General features: G+C 40.8%; 1 pseudogene; it reads left to right on the top strand.

The window, feature by feature from the left end:
- The first annotated feature begins 5709 nt into the window (after positions 1-5709).
- LOC147428796 (peroxisome biogenesis protein 19-2-like) overlaps positions 5710-6832 on the top strand; it is a 73374-nt pseudogene continuing 72251 nt past the window's right edge.

Below are 6832 nucleotides of genomic sequence, written 5' to 3'. Positions count from 1 at the left end.
CCTTTTGGAAAGAACATCTATCATGCTTACGGAAAGTGTTTGAGAAGTGCATATTGTATCGCATCTCCTTAAACCCTTTCAATTTCAATTTTGGGTTAAACATGGAGTCATTTTAGGGCATATAGTGTCCAAAAATGGGATTTCCACAGATGAGAGCAAAATTAAAGCCATTGCTGAATTGCCACCACCTACAAACTATAAAGGAGTTCAAAGGTTCATGGGCCATGTTGGTTATTACTGATGGTTTCTTTTAAACTTTGCCGAAATAGCTCGCCCATTGTACAAACTTCTCATTGATTTTCACTAGACCGCGGAGTGTGACCATGCTTATGAGTCATTTAAAAAGACCTTGACTAGCACTCCTATTCTACAAGTGCCCGATTGGAATGTAATTTTCCATGTGCATATTGATGCATCAAACTTTGCTATTGGGTGTGTTCTAGCTCACCAGGAGAACATGAATTGGACTACCCCATTAGCTTTACAAGTCGTCAATTGAATGATGCCAAGAGAAACTACACCACTACAGAGCGGGAAAGTTTAGCTATGATTTACGTAGTGAAGAAATTTTGCTATTACCTTTTTGCCAACAAGTTTGTTTTCTACCTGAATCATCAAGCCTTGTTGTATCTAGTAAATAAACTTGTTCCACATGAAGAATTACACGATGGTTGTTAATTCTCCTTGAGTTTGATTATACCATTGTGGTGAGACCTGGTAAAAGACATGTCATGGTGGATCATTTGTCTCGCATACCCAATGGTGAAGCCTCTACTTGAGTCGATGATGAATTGCACGATACTTCCTTATTTCTAGTCGAGACAATGCCTGAATACAGTGAGAAGATTGTGAACTTTCTAGATAATAGTTTTCCACCAGAAGAGCTTTGTAAGGACATAGCTTGAAAATAGTTAAAAGAATGTGAATCTTATTCTCTCATTGTAGGAACTCTCTACAGGCTAGGGAAGGATGATATTCTTAGACATTGTTCCTGTGAGGATTAGTATCTATACATATTGCAAGAAGCCCACATGTATAAAGCCGGAGGACATTTCTCAGGGAACTAATAGCTAGAAAGATGTTGCATTCGGGCTATTGGTGGCCTACCTTATTTAAGGATGCATCACTTTTTGCAAAAGGATGTGATGAATGCCAACACTACAAGATCACACAATGAAAGGATAAGATGCCCTTACATCCTGTTAAAGTGACTCAACCATTTGAAAAATGGGGTTTAGACTTTGTAGGCCCAATTAGTCAGGTAGCTTGTAGCACTCAATCTTGATATATTATCGTTGCCACTGACTATGTAACAAAGTGGACGGAAGCCAGGGCGATACGTAAGGCTGATGCAAGGTCAAATTGCCAAGTTTCTCTTTGAGAATATTATTACAAGATTTGGTTGTCCCTTTGAGATTGTGAGTGACAATGGCACTCATTTTATAAATGGAGTGATAAAATAACTCACTACCAACTTCATGATAGCTCACCGTAAGTCCACTCCTTATTATCTAGAAGCAAATGGCCAAGCTAAGAGTACCAACAAAACTTTCATCTTCATTTTGACAAAGACAGTTGAGGCTCATCGTACATATTGGGATTAAAAGCTTACCTCAGCTCTATGGGCTTATCGTACTTCTTACAAAGTGAATATTAATTGTACACCATTCAAAATGGTATATGGCCATGGCCAAGAAGCAATTATGCCATGGGAGTTTGTAATTCCTAGTCTGTGTGTAGCTTCACAAGAAGGTTGGGATGGTAACCCTTTAGTTGAGTGCTTATATATCCTTGAGAGGTTAGATGAAGAAATGCAACTGGCTGTGCAAAACGCACTTTTGGAGAAAGATAGAAGGAAGAAATGGTTTGATCGTCATCTAAAGAACAAAGATCATATCAATGTTGGTGATAAAGTCCTTATGTATGGAGTGCGTAACGAAAAGAAAAAGTTGAAATACGTGGGAAAAGGACCACATAGAGTATGTGAAGACTCTTGATAAAGTTGAAACCATCGGATTTCTCAATGGAAGAAAATTTAAAAGATACTATGATCCTTAAAGCCAAGAGGAGCTACGTGCCATCCATAAAAAAAAGACAGCCAAGGCACAAACAGAATTGAAGAAGATACAAGCTCAAGCTGAGGCTAAAGAGCGACAACAACGCATAAGACGCCAACGAGAGGACAACCTTGGAGTTACACATGCATTCCACGTTGAAATAGAGGATGATTGGTTGGACTCTGACACACCTCTACGATACGCTATTGAACTAAATAGTGCCTATGGAAAAGTGCTATATAACGCCTTTTTAGACACGGGTGCAAAATATAATCTGTTGTCATATGGGGTGTGGTGTCAGTTGGGAAAGCCACCTCTATCTGAGAGTATTATCCAAGTCAAGGATATCAACAAGAAAAAACTGCGGTTTTTGGAATCTGACACACTTCTGTCAGTTTTGACAATGGGGTTGTAGCTCAAGACTTTTTGGTCATGCCTGCTAGAACTATGAAGCGTAATATAAACCTAGGACGCATGTGGATGATAGCCACCAAATGCACTATTGATTGGGGGACAGGGGGTGTCACAACGCAGAAACCAACTCTTAGACCTGCCACTCAAGCCATAGTCCCTGAGATATTGCCTCTAAAGGAAATAAAACCCAAAACATTGCATGTCCAAGAGGTTGAACTATATGTCTCCATAACCCAACTCTCTAGAGCTTCAACTGATGTAGTTGAAATAAAGCTTGAGACACACAAGACCCATCCTAATATAACAAAGAAAACATACAAGGGGTCCCTAAAGCTTCTTTAGCGACCATAGCTAGTGCTAAAAGACAGGAGCCTGGTAAGAGACGTTCCATTCACCCCAAAAAATGTAAAGAAACGTTCCGTTGGATTCCTAAAAAACTATTGGAAGCCTAAGGTGCCAAAACGTAAATTGTGCTCTTACTTGTCACTTGGCCCATGTGAATCCAATATTGTAGCTCCAAAACAAATTGAAGATCGCGGAAAGGAAAAAATCACGGAATGCTACACACCCGCTCCAGAGCTAGTTCGGGTACCAAAAAAAGAACGATTTGTTCCACGTAACTCAGGAACAGAGAAGTCAAATGAAGCTTCTTGCTCTTCATGTAGTTCCTATACAGAAATAAAGGCTTCGACACAACCTCCACCTACCATTGTACATATCCATATAAACAAGAAAGAGTTTGCACCTCTCGTTGTAAGTTCCCCACCTACAACAACATTGCAAATAAAATCATGGGAGAGTACCTTACCACCCTTGCAACTAGATGAAATGCATACGGCGGTCGAAAACTATTGACTAAAGCCTTCACCCATAATAACTTGGAACAATTGGTTTTAAAAGGTGATGACATCATTCCAAAAGGTATGATCAACCCAAGGAAGGATAGAGTGTTTGCTGACAGTCATCGTTCACTCACTCCTCTCTCAACCTTCCTCCCTGACCTCTCAATGTCCAATCTAGGGAATGTATATATGTGGGACGCATGTCTAATCTCACCATTCTATCTTACTGCAGTATTAGCGAGAACCACGATTAAATCGTCAATCCATGGGACGAAGCTGACTTTACTAGTGCAAAGAGGCTACAAGAGGCTATCAATCTCTCGGAAAACAACTAACAACTCGCATCTAACTCAAGCTACACTCAAGTGCTTGAAATCACCAAAAGCCAATCGCTCATCGGAAAACAAATCACATCCGTTAAGAGAGAAAGCTGCCTTAAGCAGGGTTGATTTTTGATGGGTACTTTAGTCCCTTAAATTTTAAGGATTTTATGGTTTTTTTGCCCTATAAAAGGCCATAAAGAAGGGACGTGTTTGGGCATCGAGATCTTCCCCATCAAGATCTTCCTACCCAAGGTCGAGAATGCAAGTAACTAACCTCCTGCAGTTGAGAAGAGTACTTCACCTGTAAGCTTACTTTATTTTCTTGTGGCTCAAAGCTTGCGCCATCTATTGTAGATTCTCTCTCTTTCTTTGCATGATGTTAAATTAGCCACCATCACTACCTTCAAATGAAAGCCTTTTCCGTCCACACTTAAAGAGCAATAACGTTCATCCTCCGATAGATGATGCTTGTCAAAGTCCAATAGACCTACCTATTGTTGTTTATAACTTCAAAAGCACCTCAAGTCTATCGCCATTAGGTCATTGTGTGTGTGTGTGTGTGTGTGTGTGCGTGTGTGTGTGTGTGTGTGTGTGTGTGTGTGTGTGAGAGAGAGAGAGAGAGAGAAAGAGAGAGAGATGCTGAGTAAAGAGAATCCCTTCGCCTTTGTTATATATTGATTGAAGGAAGTTTGGACAATGGCAAGTCTTCACCTTTATATGTTGGCATTAGGAAAGATTGTGTTATGCAAAGCAACATCGTAACCTTCAGGGTCTGCAATTTCTATGTGTGCCTTTTCTATCCATTTTTAATTACAGGCTCTTTATCTAGCACCCCAGGGCCCAGCCATGGCAAGCTGCTTCCTCTATTGCAACACTTAGGTCGTGGTTTTGATGTGAAATATTATGTAAACCATGACCATCAGTATGTAAACCATGGCCATCAGTATGTAAAGCAGGAAGAACACATAGGGGGTTGACAAGAAGAGCTTGCATGCGGCTTTACTTTCCTCTCTCTCTCTCTCTCTCTCTCTCTCTCTCTCTCTCTCTCTCTCTCTCTCTCTCTCTCTCTCTCTCTCTCTCTCCTAGAGCCTCTCCATGCACTGTTATTGCGAAGAGCTCTTAACAACATAAGAGCATGTGTCTAAATGGCGCATGCATTCAATGACATTTCCCATGTACGTAGCAATAGTCTGATGGGTAGCTTCATACTTACCTCTACATTCATTAGACTTGCCACGACTTTGATCCTTCCATCTTGATTGCGCAGATGTTACCAATTGAATGGAGACTACTCGCTGATGATTATTGCACCCGCACTTTTACCGCTGACTATGCACAAACAAAGACATGCTTGAAGGTGATTCTCTCCCCCCTGATTGTGGAGGATGCATGCAGTCTCCTACAAAGTGATGCTTGAAGCAAATTCTCTCCCTTTTCTTGTTCATGATGCATGTCTTCTTCAAAGTGCACACAGCATATCCCTCTCAAGGGTAGGCCTTGTGATTTTATCACTTGTTTTTATTAGAAATGGGATCTACTTGCGTGTAGGGCCCATGGTTTGCAAGGCCAATGACTTGCCATATGGTCATTGAAGCACTTATGCATTACTCAAAAGGTGACTCCTAGGTCGTGTTTATGCATGATCAAGAAGTCCAATGCCTTACCATGTGTGAAACTTGTGTTTTGTTTACATTCCTCTACCTCTATGCATGTGTATATGGGTGGGAAATTAAGCACGCAGCCATGTGTTGTATTAATGATAAAGGTGATGGCATGGGGCCTAATGCCATTAAAAGCAAAAAGCAACGCCGCAATTTTGGAAAAGAAGAAGAAGAAAAAAAAGCAACCCTCCGCCTTTGAATCGTAGTCGAGCTTTTTACACGCCAAGAGAGTGAGTAGTCGAGCTTTTTACACGCCAGGAGAGTGAGTAGTCGTCTGCCTGAACCCGAGCTTGTTACACGCCAAGGAGAGTGATTAGTCGTATGCCTGAACCGGAGCTTGTTACACGCTAGGGAGTGAGTAGTCATAACCCGAGCTTTTTACACGCCAAGGAGAGTTTCACAACAACGTGCCATGGCTGAGCATGACGATCTCTACGGCATTCTAGATAGTAAGACTTCTTGCGCTCTATTTCACATTTGTTTTTCTTTCTCTCTAGTCATTACTCGCATATGCTTATCTTTCTTCACTATTCACAGGTGTCCTTAATGATTTTCGTGCTGTTGATGGTGGTGCATCCAATCCGAGGTAGCTGTCATTTGCATCTTGCTATGTTCTATTTGATTTGTTTTTCCTTCATGCTATTGTTTCAGGGTGTCAGAGGAGACCAAGACCTTAGGACAAGGTTTAGGGCTCGGGCTTCTTGCTTTGGGACCAAGGAAAAGAAGAGGAGTCTTGGCAAAAGCCAAATCAAATGGTAAGACCTCCTCTACCTCCAAAGAGGATAAGAAATCTGCAAATGGTGGACACTTGTCGGAGACACTTGAAGAGCTCGCTCAACAAACTCGACAGACGTTGGAAGACATGGAAACGGATGATCAAGAGGCTATGGCGAACAAGCCGACTGAAAGCATTGTAAAGCAATTCAAGGAATTGAGAAGCTCTAAGGTATTGTTTAAAGTATATTTACATGTTCTAAAAGCTTTTTGTATTTAACTTTTTGTATATGTGGTCACATGTGAAAGTTTGTATGAATTATATTGATTGGTAGTTTGGTATCCTGAACGAGTTTTATGGATGTAGGCATAAATGTTTAATTTTTCTTAGAAAATGGTTAAGATAATGCTAATCGAGAGTGCTTATTTATGGAGAAGAGTATGTTATAAACGATTGAATATGTGTGATTTCCTTTTTTTCCTTCCGACGTTGAGTATGGTGGTTGATGTGTGCTAAATCTTGTAGATTGGAGTTGTGTGATGTTGGATACCTCTCTTTGTTGCAAATTTGTGTCACGTGCACATCTAGCCCTATGTGCATGTGGACAAGCTGACTCCTATTTCTGGGGTTTAGGACAGCCTGGGAAGTGTTCTGACACCCTTGTGAGCCTGTACCAAGGACATGCATGTCCAGACACTTTAGAGTAGTTGGATTCTCTCTAATTATCCATGAGTACATTCAATGTCTGCTAGGTGTAGGCATTTTGGAGTGCTTCCATACAGTTGCATTAGTATTTATTCTAGGTATTTATTTTCATGTG

This window comes from Adiantum capillus-veneris, chromosome 23 (genome assembly GCF_014529385.1).
Source record: "Adiantum capillus-veneris isolate H3 chromosome 23, ASM1452938v2, whole genome shotgun sequence".
Classification (NCBI taxonomy): Eukaryota; Viridiplantae; Streptophyta; class Polypodiopsida; order Polypodiales; family Pteridaceae; genus Adiantum; species Adiantum capillus-veneris.
Note: the sequence above shows the minus strand (reverse complement) of the source record. Positions and strands in the feature narration are given on the sequence as shown.